This window comes from Monodelphis domestica, chromosome 4, assembly GCF_027887165.1.
Source record: "Monodelphis domestica isolate mMonDom1 chromosome 4, mMonDom1.pri, whole genome shotgun sequence".
NCBI lineage: Eukaryota > Metazoa > Chordata > Mammalia > Didelphimorphia > Didelphidae > Monodelphis > Monodelphis domestica.
In genome coordinates, this window is record NC_077230.1 from 95111935 (window position 1) to 95126776 (window position 14842).

The following is a 14842-nucleotide window of genomic DNA, read 5'->3' on the forward strand; positions in this document are numbered from 1 at the left end:
AAGGTATGAGTTGGGGACTTTCATTGTTCAATCAGAAATTTACAACTTTATCTTCCCCTAAGGCACTGTCTGAGTAGGGTGGAGTAATTTTAAAAGTTCCCAATACATTCCTGATTCTTAAATGTCTCCATTGTTACAACAGGGAATAGCTAGACCAAATCTTCTAAGGTACAGTCTGAGTTGTTTTTAAAATTCACACATCTGTATCAAAGTCCAGTACTTACCTTCTCAGTTATAAATTCTATTCTATCTATGCTATAAAATATAGTACTCTAAATATTCCTCCTCCCCCAAAATAACAAACCTTAGCCTATCTTAAATATCTCCTATGCTGACTAATTCTATGTCTCAGATTAGGATCATAGGAAAGTGGGAGATAGGAAAGTATTTTAAATGCATGGGTATTTTCAACACAGTAACAATATTTCAACAGTGTAACATTCTCTGTAACAATCTAAAGTTTTCTTATCCCAATGAACAATTACAAATTTATAACTATGAAATCATATGAACTCTTCTAACATCTATAGTATTAATAATTTTCCTTTGAAAAATTATATCATAAAATATATTAATCTGTCCTTAGTCTATCTCTAACTCCAAATTTCCCTGATCTAATCTTTCCCTGTTTGTAAATGATTAATATATTAGTCTTCCTATGCTATGTGTTAGTATGTTAGACCATTAGTATTTTACATATGTACATCTATTCTTTCTATATAAACATTACATATGTACAAATACATATTACATATATACATTAGTCCTGTTCAGAAGTTATCCAGACAAGAATTTTTGCATTTTCTTGCCTGTATGAATCCTACAGAAGCTCAATTGTAAAGTATAAAGTTCACACAGGTTGATTTTATCTACGATGCAACCAAAAATATACATGTCACTGTGCATAAATGTTCATGTACTAATTGCGTAGTGTTGGGTGTATACTTACACCTCTTATTTTTGAATACTCTTCTTATTTTCACTGCTGAACATTTCTTTCTTCTCATATATTATGTGCATGTTCATACAGTTCGCTAAATGTGATGTTAATGTGTGCAACGATCAATCTTACATGACCCACTATCATCAGTTCTTGGTGTTAAAGTTCTTTTGTTGTTCTTGGTGTTGATTGAAGAAATTCTATTGGTCTGGTGAACTTCCTCTGTACAGCATACATACTTGTCTGTTGTCTCACCTTGAATGAAGTCCCATGTTCTCTGATGACTATAACATACAGGATCATGCATGTGTGTAAGATTATCATGTGCATGCATGTGAGTTTGATTTTTCTTTTCATGGGCATGTAAGATTGATTTCTTCATGTGTGCATATAAGTATCATACTATGTACATCTTCATATGTGTGTATGTAATATATCAATTTTGTAGTTTATTGTAAGTATATTTCTGTTATATATGTTTGGAGATGGAAGTTTTTCGGTTGTTGAGTTAACATTTCATTGTTGATCTAGCAGAGATTTGTGATGTTACATGGAGTTATTTCTTGAGATTCAGATTATTATATGTATATTTATTTGTGCAGTGCTTTATTCTATTTCTTCTTCACTCTCATTATTTTCATTTATAAGGTCAAATTCAGGCATCTTTAGGGCATTTGGTATTTCTTCAGATTCTAGAATTTCTCTTGCAATCTCTTCTAAATTTACTTCTGAATTTTCTGTTGTGCTATCATCATGGGTATAATGTTTAACATGAGAGGCATGGTACCATTGATCCTTGTCTATTACTTTGATGGATGTAGTAGTAGTAAAGACTACTTCTAGTGGACCATTCCATCTAGGCTCAGTAGGTGTATCTCTGACAAAATTCTTCACATATACTTTATCACCTGGTTTGATATTGTGCAGTGAGAAATCTAGTGGTACTCTTTGAATTAATAATCCTAGATTCCTGAGTTCTTCCAGCCTATCTTGTATTTCTATCAGATAGGTGTGGAGCTGGCATTCTCCTCCTAGCATGGATATGTAAGATGGTTTAGCGGTCTGCCCAAGCCATAAAGGTTGTCCATAAAGAATTTCAAATGAGGAAATAGGCAAGTCTCCTCTGGGTTTGGTTCTAAGGTGGAATAGAGCCAAAGGAAGAATATCTGTCCATTTTAGGTGTGTTTGTGCACAGAGTTTTCCTATGGTTGTTTTTAACTCTTTATTCATCCTCTCCACTGACCCAGGCTCTGTGGTCTATAGACATCGTGTAGGCTACTCTTAATACCTAAGTTCTTATATACTTCTTGCAATACTTGTGATGTAAAAAGAGAACCCCTATCCTAATCAATAACATCACCAATGCCATATCTAGGAATTATTTCCTTCAGTAGTGTTTTCACTACTACTACTGTATTGTTATTCCTAGCCAGATATGCTTCTATACATCTAGTCAGATGATCCATGATTACAAGTGCATACTTGTATCCCTTGTCACTAGGCATATTAATGTAGTCAATCTGCAAACAATGGAAAGGTGTATAGGCTAATGGTCTCCCTCCCAATGCCTTGTTCTTGAAATGACCTTGATTGAACTTCCTACATATGTCACATGACTGAAAAACTCTAATAGCATTTGTAGATATCCCCAGGGCTATCCAAAATCTTTTGATTTTGTCTAACATGGAATTCACTCTGTAATGATCTTTTGAGTGAATCACATTACACAGATGTTGATAAAACTTTTTGGGCAGTATGGGCTTTCCTTCTTCTGCTAGCCATATTCCTTTCACTAATTTGGCTCCAAGCTGTTTTTGCCATGACTGAATTTCATCTCTGTGTATGCTTTTGAAATATCATGCTTTTCCACAAGAGAAAGATTCAAAACACAGAAAGGACCAAACCTTGCTGCATATCCTTCTGTTACATCAGTCCTATTATTTCCCTGGGATATGTTGTCCTTGCCAGAAGTGTGTGCCTTGCAATGTATCATAGGTACTTCATTTGGCAACTCTACAGATGCTATTAGGAGGGATATGAGTTCTCTGTATGCAATTTTCTTCCCAGCTGATGTTACCACGTATATGCTTTCACATGCAAAGTTGCAAAAGCATATCAAATCTGTGAAAACATTTGCTCATTTGCCTTTTGCACAATTCCAGTGCTATCATTATAGCTTTTAATTCAGCACCTTGGATGCTGACATGACCAGGTAGTGAAGCATGCCATAGCGTCCTGTCATTGGTCACTACTGCTGCACCTGTGACCCTTTGTCCTCTAAAGATGTATGAGGATCCATTAGTAGATAACTCAATTTCTGGATCTCTAAGAGTTGTATCTTTTAGGTCTTCCCTTGGTTTATGTATTATCTCTATTGTTTGGGTGAAGTCATGTAGTGGCTCTCCTCCCAAAGGCAAATCAGGTATCAGGGTTGCTGGGTTTAGAGGTGCACATCTGTGAATGGTCAGATTGTCATTTCCTAGCAAAATGATTTCATACTGAGATAGCCTAGCAGATGTGAATGCATGCATACTCTGTGACTGTAAAAGTTTTTCAATTTGGTGAACAGAATATACATGTAGCTTATATCCCAGGACTATTTCATTTGCTTTTTTCACCAGGAGGGTGACTGCAGCTATGCTCCTCAGGCAATGTACCATTCCCTGTGCTACCTTATCTAAGATCGTGCTGTAATAAACTATAGGTCTCAAATTCAGTACTAAGTATTGTGCTAGAACTCCAGAAGCTATGCCCTGAGCTTCATGAATATACAGATGAAAATCTTTGTCTTAATTTGGTATTCCCAATGCTGGAGTTATTAGAATTGCCTGTTTCAACTGTGACAAAGTGTGGAGATACTCTTTTGTTAATTGCAATGGTTCTTTTACCTCATTCTTTGTCAAGTCCATTAAGCATTTAGATATGTTGGAATACCCTATGACATATTGCTGAGAGAAACCTGCCATCCCAAGGAATGCCCTAAGTTGTTTCTTTGTTCTTGGGATTCATAGCTTTTGAATATTTGCTATCCTTTTGCTAGAGATTTTCCTGTTGCCCTTTTCCAGGATAAATCCTAAGTATTTGACTCTTGGGAGAACCCACTGTAGCTTCTTCCTAGAGACCTTATGTCCCCTCTTATACAACTCTATTAGCAGCCTTTTAGAATCCTGCAAGAGTGTTTTAGGATCGGGTGATACAAGGAGTAAATTGTCAACATAGTGTACCAGTTTGCTGTGCTTTAATTTAATAGTGTCTAGGTCTCTCTCTCTCTCTCTCTCTCTCTCTCTCTCTCTCTCTCTCTCTCTCTTTAAACCCTTACCTTCTGTCTTAGAGTCAATACTGTGTATTGGCTCCAAGGCAGAAGAGTGGTAAGGGCTAGGCAATGGGGGTCAAGTGACTTGCCCAGGGTCACACAGCTGGGAAGTGTCTGAGGCCATATTTGAACCTAGGACCTCCCATCTCTAGGGCTAGCTCTCAATCCACTGAGCAACCCAGCTGCCCCCTCTAGGTCTCTCTTAAGCAAATGACAAAAAATAGACACACTCTCACAATAGCCTTAACTAAATGAGTCCAGAAGAGCTTATTTTGGCCCCATGAAAATGCAAAAATATTTTGGGAGTCAGGGTGCAATGGGATTGTGAAATAGGCGTTGCTCAGATCTATCACAGTATACCAGCACACATTTGGGGGTATCTCTGTAATGATGTCATTCGTGATACTGTTATGGTGTGTGTCTTCTTAATAAAAAAACCAACACCCTAACCTTCTGGCTTAAAATCAATACTAAATACTATCAGTTCCAAGGCAGAAGAGTGGCAAGGGCTGGGAAAATGCAGTTAAGCCACTTGCCCAGGGACACACAGCTAGGAAGTAAGTGTTTGATGCCAGATTTGAACCCAGGACCTCCTGACCCGAGAACTGGCACTCTAGCCAATGCATCATCTAGCCGCTCCCAGAATCTTCACTTTCAAAGAGCCTCAGGACCAAAGTCTCCTTTGTCTTCAGTAATATCTTCATCATAGCATGTGCTCTCTAAGACATTATATGAACCCCCAATGAAAGACTAATTGATCTTCCTTAAGCACAGGTTTGACCATGTCCTTCCCACAGTCAGTAAACCCCACTGGCTCCCTATTACTTGCAGAATCAACATTAAAAATTCTCTGTTTGGCTTTCAAAGTCCTTCCATAAACTGGTCTTCCCACCTTGGCAGTGTTCTCATTCCTTCCTCCCCACCACATGCTCTGAGATCCATGACACGGGCCTTCTTGCTCCATACCAACAAGACACTTTCCATCTCCTGATTCTGTCTTCCCCCAAGTGTTTTGCCTGGCACATCCTGCCTCTTCCTTGCTCCCCCCGCCCTCCCCCCGGGTTCTTTAGTTTCCTTTGAGCTAAAGCCTCACTTTCAGTAAGAGGCGTTTCCCAGGTCTGCTTCATTTCAGGTCTTTTCACCAATTTGGTATATATAGATTTTATATATACATGCAGATACATACACATACACTATATACAGCGCACGTATATGTGTGTATATATGCTTATATGTGGGCACATTTTGTATATACACACACAGAGAAGTATACACATATATACACATATGCACGGGTGTGGTGTGTCTATGTGTGTGTACATGTATATACATATGTGTGCTAGGTGTATTTATGGAAGTGGCTGTTTACATAAATAGTCGTGCATGATCTATTTGTATACACATATGTATTTTATATATATATATATATGAGAGAGAGATGGAGATGGAGACAGAGAGAGAGAGAGAGAGAGAGACAGAGAGACAGAGACAGAGACAGAGACAGAGACAGAGACAGAGAGACAGAGAGAGACAGAGACAGAGACAGAGACAGAGAGAGACAGAGAGAGAGAGACAGAGAGAGACAGAGACAGAGACAGAGACAGAGAGAGACAGAGAGAGAGAGAGAGAGAGAGATGGGGAAAGAGGAAGAGAAAGAGAGAGAGGGGGGGGGGTGGGGAGGAAATATCACACAAACCAAGGATGTGGATGGTAGGCTGTCCTGGATGAATTATAGCATCTGATTAGCTTGTTAATGAAAATAGAAGAAAATTGTATTTAAATTATCTTTTCCCTCCTCTCCTAGCCAGTAAGCCATCCCTTATTTTTTAAAGAGGATTAAAACCGAAATAGAAGGAAAAAAGCAGTTTAGCAGCATCAAGTGGGTATATCAAAAGTCTGACACTTTCTCAACTATCCTTTGGGACTCTTTGGTTGTGATAATTACATTGTGTCCTGTTTCTTTCTCTTCTGTTTTAATGTTTACATTGTTAGACCCATTTTTTTCTAGTTCTCCTTACTTTATATCAATTAAGTTTTACTTTGGTTTTCTGAATTCTTCACATTTGTCCTTTCTTAAGGTACAGAAATAGCTCATTATGTTCATGTACCCCAAGTTATGTAACCCTTATCTAGTTGATAAAGAGCTGGACCTGGAGTCAGGAACTCATCTTCCCAAGTTCAAATATGTCCTCAGATACTTCCTTGCTATGTGATCCTGGGCAAGTCATTTAATCCTGTTTGCCTCAGTTTCCTCCTCTGTAAAATGAGCTGAAGAAGGAAATGGCAGCCCATTCCAGTATCTTTGCCATGAAAACTCCACATGGGGTCACAAAGAGGTGGAAATGACTGAAAATGAATGAATGACAATAAGTTTGTGGGTACCTATCTACCAATTCTTCAATACTACAAAAAGTGCCACTATGAATATTTTGACTCATTTGAGACCTTTTGGCTTTGTCTCTTTGGGGCTAGTGTTCATCTGCTCTCATGAATAACTGAAAAATAAATAGCCAGGTAGTTAAAAAATAAATAGAGTAGATAGATAACTAAACAGATAAATGAATGAATATATGGATACACAACAAATAGATCGATAGGTGGAAAAAAACAAATAAGCCAAAAATAACCTAACTGTTCAAAGTGAGTCTTTTTCCCCCCAGGGAAATAGAAATGGGAATGCAGATGTGCTAGATGTTCTCAACCACAGCTAAACCTGCCCAACTCATATCAAACTTGAACTGGAAATAAGCTTGAGAGCCACCCAGTCAGCCTCTGGGAAGAACCACACCTAATTTATTCCAGAAATGTAGAACTACAGCCTAACTTGAAAGACTTCCAGGAGAAAGAGATTATTCAGCCTCCCTTGGTATGCTATCCCAGAAATGAATAACTCTTAAATAACTAACCAGAATTATTCCTATTTCAATAGAAACCAACTCCTTGTTCCAACTCTTGGGTAAAGATGGAAGAGTTGATTGATGACATCTATAATGGTAGAGGCATTGTGTAGGCATCTCCAACTCCACATTTTGAAATGAAACTCATTGTTGTGCCTCCAAATCCACCCTTCTCCAGACTTCCCTGTGTCTGTCAGGGCCACCTTTACCCTTCTGGTCACAGGGGGTCCTGGCCATGAAGGCATTCTCAACATTTCTCTTTCCATTGTTCTTCCTATCCAAGCTGGCAACTGTCTCCTCCTCACTCATAGAACCACCTGGAGCCTCCTAAATGGTCACTTGGCTTTTGGTATGACTCTTTGATAATCAATTATCCATCCAAAGGCCAAAATTGTCTCCCTCAAACACAGACTGAAGCACTTTACTTCCCAGATCAAGAATTTTCATGGTTTCCTTTTGCCTTCAGGTAAAATAAAAATACCAACTCCTTAGTTTGGCTCTTAAATATTTCATTGACTAGCTCCTCTTTCAGCTCAGCTTGCTTGTTAAAACCATCCATGTGACCTGTTTCCAGCCTATTTTTCCTAACTTTCTTCACATTACTCTCCTTCTCTGCATTTCAGTCAAATAAGGCAAACTGCTCTTCCCTGTCTTGGGTATCCATCCTCTGGCTCTGTGCTGACTTGCACACTAGAAACACATTTCCTTGGGCCCTCCACCTCTTGGAATCTTTAGCTTCCTTCAAGGCTAAACTCGGATGTCACCACCCAAAGGAAGACTTTTCCAAACCCCATAGTCTGTGGGACACTCTCCTCAAATTCTACTGTTCTGTATTTACTTTTTTTATGTACATGTTGTTGTACAATCTAAGATCCTTGAGAATAAGGACCCCTTTTTATTTTGCTTGGTATTCCCGGGATCTATCAGAGCACATTGCTCAAAGTAAGCAATAAAAATAAAGGCTGGATTGGATTGCATTGGATCAAGCAATATAGAACCAATAATGGATCACCACCAGACATCAAAGGAAATGAGACCTTGATACATGGGCTCTGGATAGGCTCACCTAGAAAAGATATCCTGTGGGAAGAAGCTGGGGTTGGGACTGGCTTGGAAACCAAAAACCACATGACCTAAAGGGTAACATGGAGTTGCCCCAGGCCACCCCAACCTAACTACCCCATACTCTTCCAAACCCTACTCACTTATCCACAAACTCCTACACATTTCCACACATGACCCAGTGGAGGAGGGGGGAACAAATGAAAGAAGGCCAGTATGACCTCGAAATACTAAAACAAAAATTTAACAAGGTTTCTTAATTGATTTTTAAGTAGTGCAATTCAACAAATAATTATGAAATACTTGTGTAAAGGGCATGGTTTTATTGTTATGGTGGAGGAAAACCCTCTAGAGTTTCTAAACTAGTCTTTCTTGATCTAACAGGTTTTCTGTTCCTTATTCATGCCCCTGCCTCCTGCTTGGTGACCCCTCTTGGTTTGGTTTGCCATTTTCTTCTCCAGCTCATTTTATTGGGGAGGAAACTGAGGCAAACAGAGTCAAGTGACTTGCCCAGTGACACACAGCTAGTGTCAGGCCAGATTTGAATTCAGGTCTTCCTGATTCTAGACCTAACCACTGTCATCTATATGCCCTTCTTCATTCTTATTCTATGTAACAGGAAATGGCTCTCAGAGAGCAATTTTTCTCTTGGAAATATGGAGTCAACAGTATACATAAACAAAAGAAAATGACAAAATTTAGGTGGGAGAAAGATTTATTTTGTCTAACCCCAGAGAGCAGAACTAGGAACAATGGGCAGAAAGTTTCCAGAGAGGCAGATTCTGGCTCAATGTAGTTTCCTAATTTTCCCAAAATGGATGGGCTGACTCATGAGGGGCCAAGTTTCACCTTGCTATAGGACCAGTGAAGAGCTGGATAATTTCATCCACCTATGATATTGTAGAGGAGATTGTTCAGATCTAGATTAGAAAAGATGTCTTCTTTAGAATTCTATTCTAATACTCAGATTCAGTGATCTATTGACATCTAGATGACATGTAAGGCAGAATGACTAATGCCCTTGTCCTTTGGCCCCTATTTAAAATTCACCAGCTTTGTGCTGGCAGGTATAACTGCCACACTAAGCAAGCCCAGGATCTAACTGCTTATATGTTGATTCCTAAGTGAAGGGTAGAAGAGCCTGTATCGAAGAGGATTGGCCATTGAGCCATGGAAAACTAGCCGCTCAGCTGATGAAAACAAGTGACTTCCCAAATCCCTGTCTCTCTCTCTTTCTTTTTCTGTTTCTGTTTGCCTTTCTCTTTCTCTGACCCTCTATTTTTTTTTGTTTCTCTTTCTGGCTCTCCCTCCATTTCTGTCTCTTTCTTTGTCTGCTTGCTGTCTCTCTTGCTCATTTTGTGGGTATATTAATTGAGCTCAGGTATTCACTTCTTGTAGGTAACAGCAATAATCCTGGGAGTGATTTTTCCAGCTACAATGGGTACTTCCTGAGCTTGAGAGGTTCAGAGCTTGGAGGCTGGGGTGGAATGAGGAGGTGGCAGTTGCCAAGCAGGAGAAAATTTATATGACAACTTTTAAAAGAGATGACCATAACGGGGAGAGGGGAGTCTCTGCATGCCTGGATGGGCAGAAGATATAGAATTTGAGAGAGCTTTTTGGATGGTATTGCTCTAAAATGAAGGTGAAATACCTCTTTAACTGTCTAGGAAAGAAAGAAAGAAAGAAAGAAAGAAAGAAAGAAAGAAAGAAAGAAAGAAAGAAAGAAAGAAAGAAAGAAAGAAGAAGAAGAGAGAGAGAGAGAGAGAAGAGAGAAAGAAAGAAAGAAAGAAAGAGAGAGAGAGAGAGAGAGAGAGAGAGAAAGAAAGAAAGAAAGAAAGAAAGAAAGAAAGAAGAAAGAAAGAAAGAAAGAAAGAAAGAAAGAAGAGAGAGAGAAAGAGAGAGAGAGAGAGAAAGAAGAAGAAAGAAAGAAAGAGAGAGAGAGAGAGAGAGAGAGAGAGAGAGAGAGAGAGAGAGAGAGAGAGAGAGAGAGAGAGAGAGAGAGAAAGAAAGAGAAAGAGAAAATTTCCCTGGAATTACTAGGGCAGGGACATAATTAAGAAAGCCCTATTTTAGGGGACAGGTCTGTGGCTCAGTAGATAGACAGGAGACCCTGGGTTCAAATTGACCTCAGACATTTCCTAGCTGTATGATCCTGGGCATTGCCTAGCCTTTACCTTTCAACTGCCTTATAGCCCATACATAGTATTGGTTCTAAGATGGAAGGTAAGGGATTAAGGGAAAAAAATTAAATCTATTTTAGCAATTGGTCTCCTCCAGATGTGAACCCAGAGACAGTCCCTTGGTGGGAAAGGGCACCTCCATCCCTAGGCCATGTGTCATCTATATCCAATCAAGGTTATTTTCCTTCCTTTTCTATTTTCCAGACGTGTCTGTCCACATTTGGGTTGCTCTCCTCCAGTGACTTATTCCCCAAACTAGCAGAGTCTGGGTCTACGTAAACCCTTTAAGCAAGATAACAGCAGTACTACCTGCCCTGTTCGGTTGTTCAATGATTGCTTTCTGATGGTGTTCATGACCCATCCTCCACGGTTCCACTGCAAAGTGAGGTTAGAGGCAGAACCCTGGAACAAATGCTTGGCATCCTGCCTGTGGGAAAGCACTGAGAAGGCATATTTCGGTACCCTTTCCCTCCATAGCCTCTGCCAAAGCCAAGCTTGTGTCTGTGTTTTTAACGAGCGCATGCTGACAGATCCCAATTTCGCATTGTGACGATTATTCCCCATTCCTGTATTCTTGGTTTTTTCTTAGGTTTTCATTGTTCATGATTCCTCGCTTGCCACTGTCCTCCATCTCATTTTTCTCTGAATCTTTCATCACCGTCTCATTAGAGATGGAAAAAAGGCCTTTATCTTGCTTGTTGCAGAGTAGCCAACCTGCTTCAGGTACTGGAATGGGGCATACCGAATGACAATGAAAAGAGAGTAGTACGAAATAATTATAGCTTGAATTTCCCATTCCAGTTGAGTTGTTGCCATTGCAAATATTACCTAATGCATGACTGACAAATCACATATGTATGTAATCTGCTCCAGGAGCTGGAAAGATGGACCACATTGGATTGCATTAGCAAAATAACTACCCAGGAAGGCAAACCATGAAGCTCTGGTAAATGGGGAAATTGACTGAGCATCCCTGAAGACTGGAATTCAGAAAGTTCTTTCTACTCAAAGTCTAGTCTCCCTTTCTGAGATCTCAAGAGTTTATAATCATCCTCGGAGTGCATATATGAGTTACAGAAAGGCTCAGAGGAATTCACCAATCTCAATGCAAATTATTATTTAAAATAGGTGAATTGTCTTCAAATTTGTAAAAATGTTTGGAAGGAGAGCATAATTTTCAGTCTATACCACCAGGAGCAGGTCCGACTATGTCACACCATTATTCAAGAAGCTTCTGGGAATACAACTGGGTGGCTCGGAGGATAGAGAGCCAGGCCTAGAGATGGGAGGTCCTGGGTTCAAATCTGGCCTCAGATACTTCCTAACTGTCACCCTGGGGCAACTCACTTAAAGCCCATTACCTAGCCCTTACTGCTCTTCTGCGTTGGAAGCAATACAAAGTACTGATCCGAGGTCAGAAGGCAAGGGTTTTATTTTTTTTTTAAATGGTGCCACTAAAGCTAAGTCTTCTAAGCCTTGGAGGTGAGAAGGGAGAGCATCCCAGAACCCTCTTCTTGATATTTGCAGCACAAGCTTTGTAAGATCTTCTTCTGTATATCACCAAATCACGTCCCCTTCTCTCACAGATGCCTGTGCTCACTGGCGTATTTAACAGGAGTGAGTGCTGTATGTTGTCAACACGATCCTACGGTTCCTACTGGTTTTGTTATCGATCTGCCTTTAATAGGCTTTTGAGACACCCTAAATAATGCACTATTTACTCATCTATATCCATCTTATTTCCCTCGGAATAACACAAGTCCCTTGAAGGCAGGGATTGGTGTGTTTTTTTTCCTTTGGGTCCTCAGCACCCAGCACAATGACAGAGTAGGTGCTTGATAAATGCTTATTAAGTCAACTATGCCCTCCATAGATAAAGCTGCTTCCAAACTAAATAGAAACTCAGGTAACAACTCGGCCTGAAGAGAGCTCTTGCTCCATACCCAAGGATTCCCTGCTTGATCTTGGTCTTTTGAAATGTATTATTGACTTGATTGGGGCATAATGTAAAAAACCAACCAAACAACCCACCTAGGGGTTTGGAGGCCTGGGTTATATTTAGTTTTTATGCTGCTGGTTTTAGGCTTCAGTTTCCCCATCTGTAAAATAACGGCCTTAGACTAGATGCTCTAAGATTTCTTCTAGCTCTAACAGTCTAGGACACAGATAGGAATATAGAAAATTGGGAAAAGTATTTTTAAAAAATAAAGAAATTATGTTGCTCAATTCACAGATAACATAAACGTTGGGGGCACTGAAGCCACACGATGCCCAGATCAAGTTTGGAAATGATTTCAATAAACTAAAATCATGAGTAAAAAGCAACCCAAAGGAAGTACAGTAACCAAGTGAAGCCTTGCGTTCGGGCTGGCCTCTCCCCCGTGGATGGGCCAGAGCACAAGCAGCCGACGCGGAGTATCCGCTGGAACCAGCACGCGCTTGCCGCCAGCTTCTGCTGGAACTCAGGGAAGCTGGTGGTGTTGGCAGAACGGGGCAGGTGCCGAGGTCTCTGGATCAGCGGTGTGCGCAGGCGGTCACCGGGGATGGAGGTCCTGTTGCGGAGCGGAGTCTGAAACCAGTGTGTGCCCAGAAGGAGCTCCCCCGAGAGGCCACCTCGGCCGGCCTGTCTGCCGCCTCACTCATTTCCTACGCAGCAGACAGTGGCGACCGTGCTGTGCCCGCAGGACTGATCAGGAATACTGGACTTCCCGTCCGGGGTCTGGAAATGACCCCCAGCACAGATGTCTACACTGGCTAAGTGGAGCACTCCAGCCTTCAGAAACCTGATGGGATGGGAGAGCACGTCTGAATGTGCTCAGACTCGGATATGGAGTGCAGTTGGGCTGATTCTGCCAGGGAAAGGTCTCATCATCACGCGAGATTTAAAAAGGAGACGGGTGTCCCACCAACAGGGCTTCTAAATTAGCTCCTGGGGCTGCGAGCTCCTCGGAACTGGCGACTCCCTTCCTCCCACCTCTAGAGGCCATCTGCTTGTACCCAGTTTTCCAGGGGGTGCCAACTGCAACCCATGTATGCCTTTTTATCTTGTGTGCCTCTTCTCCATGTCCTCCCAAAAATGCTTCAAGAGGGAACTGCCCAGTGTGCTGTTGGTGGACTTTTATTTCTATTTCTTGACATTGGCGTGGACACCCATGTCTACTTGGTTATTTCTCTTATTTTCTGGTCATCCCTTACATAATTTCTCCTGCTTAATTTTTTCGTAAGTAATGTGTTGTCACTATTCTTACCAACTGTAGGACTCCATTTCCCTTTTAGAAAAAAATTAAAATTTTACTGATCTTTGAATAAATCAATTGCTTGACAGTAGTTGACTGCAAATTATTAATCAATTAATTCATTCACATGTTGAACAAATACTTTTGAAGTGCTGGTAAAAATTCCATATGGAAAGGGTGATGGACATGGAGTCAGGAAGCTCTGGGTTCAAATCCTACCCTTGATACTTTCTAGTTTGGTGACCAAGCCCCACTCCATCTGAGTCAAAGGTAACTCTAAACCTGAACTGCTCAGGCCACAAGGCATTGACAGGCCCTAGAGATACAAAAATGAAAAACAATCTCTGGTGACTTCAAAGAACTTATAATCTAATAAGGAATATATGACATAAATGACAAAAAAAAAATTGGGGAGTTGGTTTATACCATTTGCTTTTATTATACCTCACTGCAAATGCCTCTCTAAATCGCTTGAAATTTGGACAGATAAATGCTTTTCAACTGATAACCCTGAGGTGCTAAAGAGGGAGCACGTTGTAATGGGCCCTTGATGATTTAATACTTATTCCGTTTCCATTTTACTCCCCACTTGGCATCCTTTTGAATACTATATTTCTGGCCCTCAACTTCTCCCAAGTTCATCACTTCAGTAGCAGGGGAGGACAAGAGTAAGTAGCATAAAGCTGAAAATTTCTTCTGCTACTATCTTGAACTGTCCTTTGCAGAGATGGAGAACAGTGGGGGAATAATCTTTTTGAATAGGGTGAATCTTCATTGTTTGAGAACAGAATGAGCGGCCTTCACCTATGTTAAGCTCTGCTAAAAGAGAAGTGTCTACTGATAGCCACTTGCTCCAAGTGGTACAATGCCACTTACTTTTTTTTTTTTTAATATATTTTATTTGATCATTTCCAAGCATTATTCGTTAAAGACATAGATCATTTTCTTTTCCTCCCCCCCACCCCCCATAGCCGACGCGTAAGTCCACTGGGCATTAGATGTTTTCTTGATTTGAACCCATTGCTTTGTTGATAGTATTTGCATTAGAGTGTTCATTTAGAGTCTATCCTCTGTCATGTCCCCTCAACCTCTGTATTCAGGCAGTTGCTTTTTCTCAGTGTTTCCACTCCCATAGTTTATCCTTTGCTTATGAATGGTGTTTTTTTTTCACCTGGATCCCTGAAAGTTGTTCAGGGACATTACACTGCCCCTAA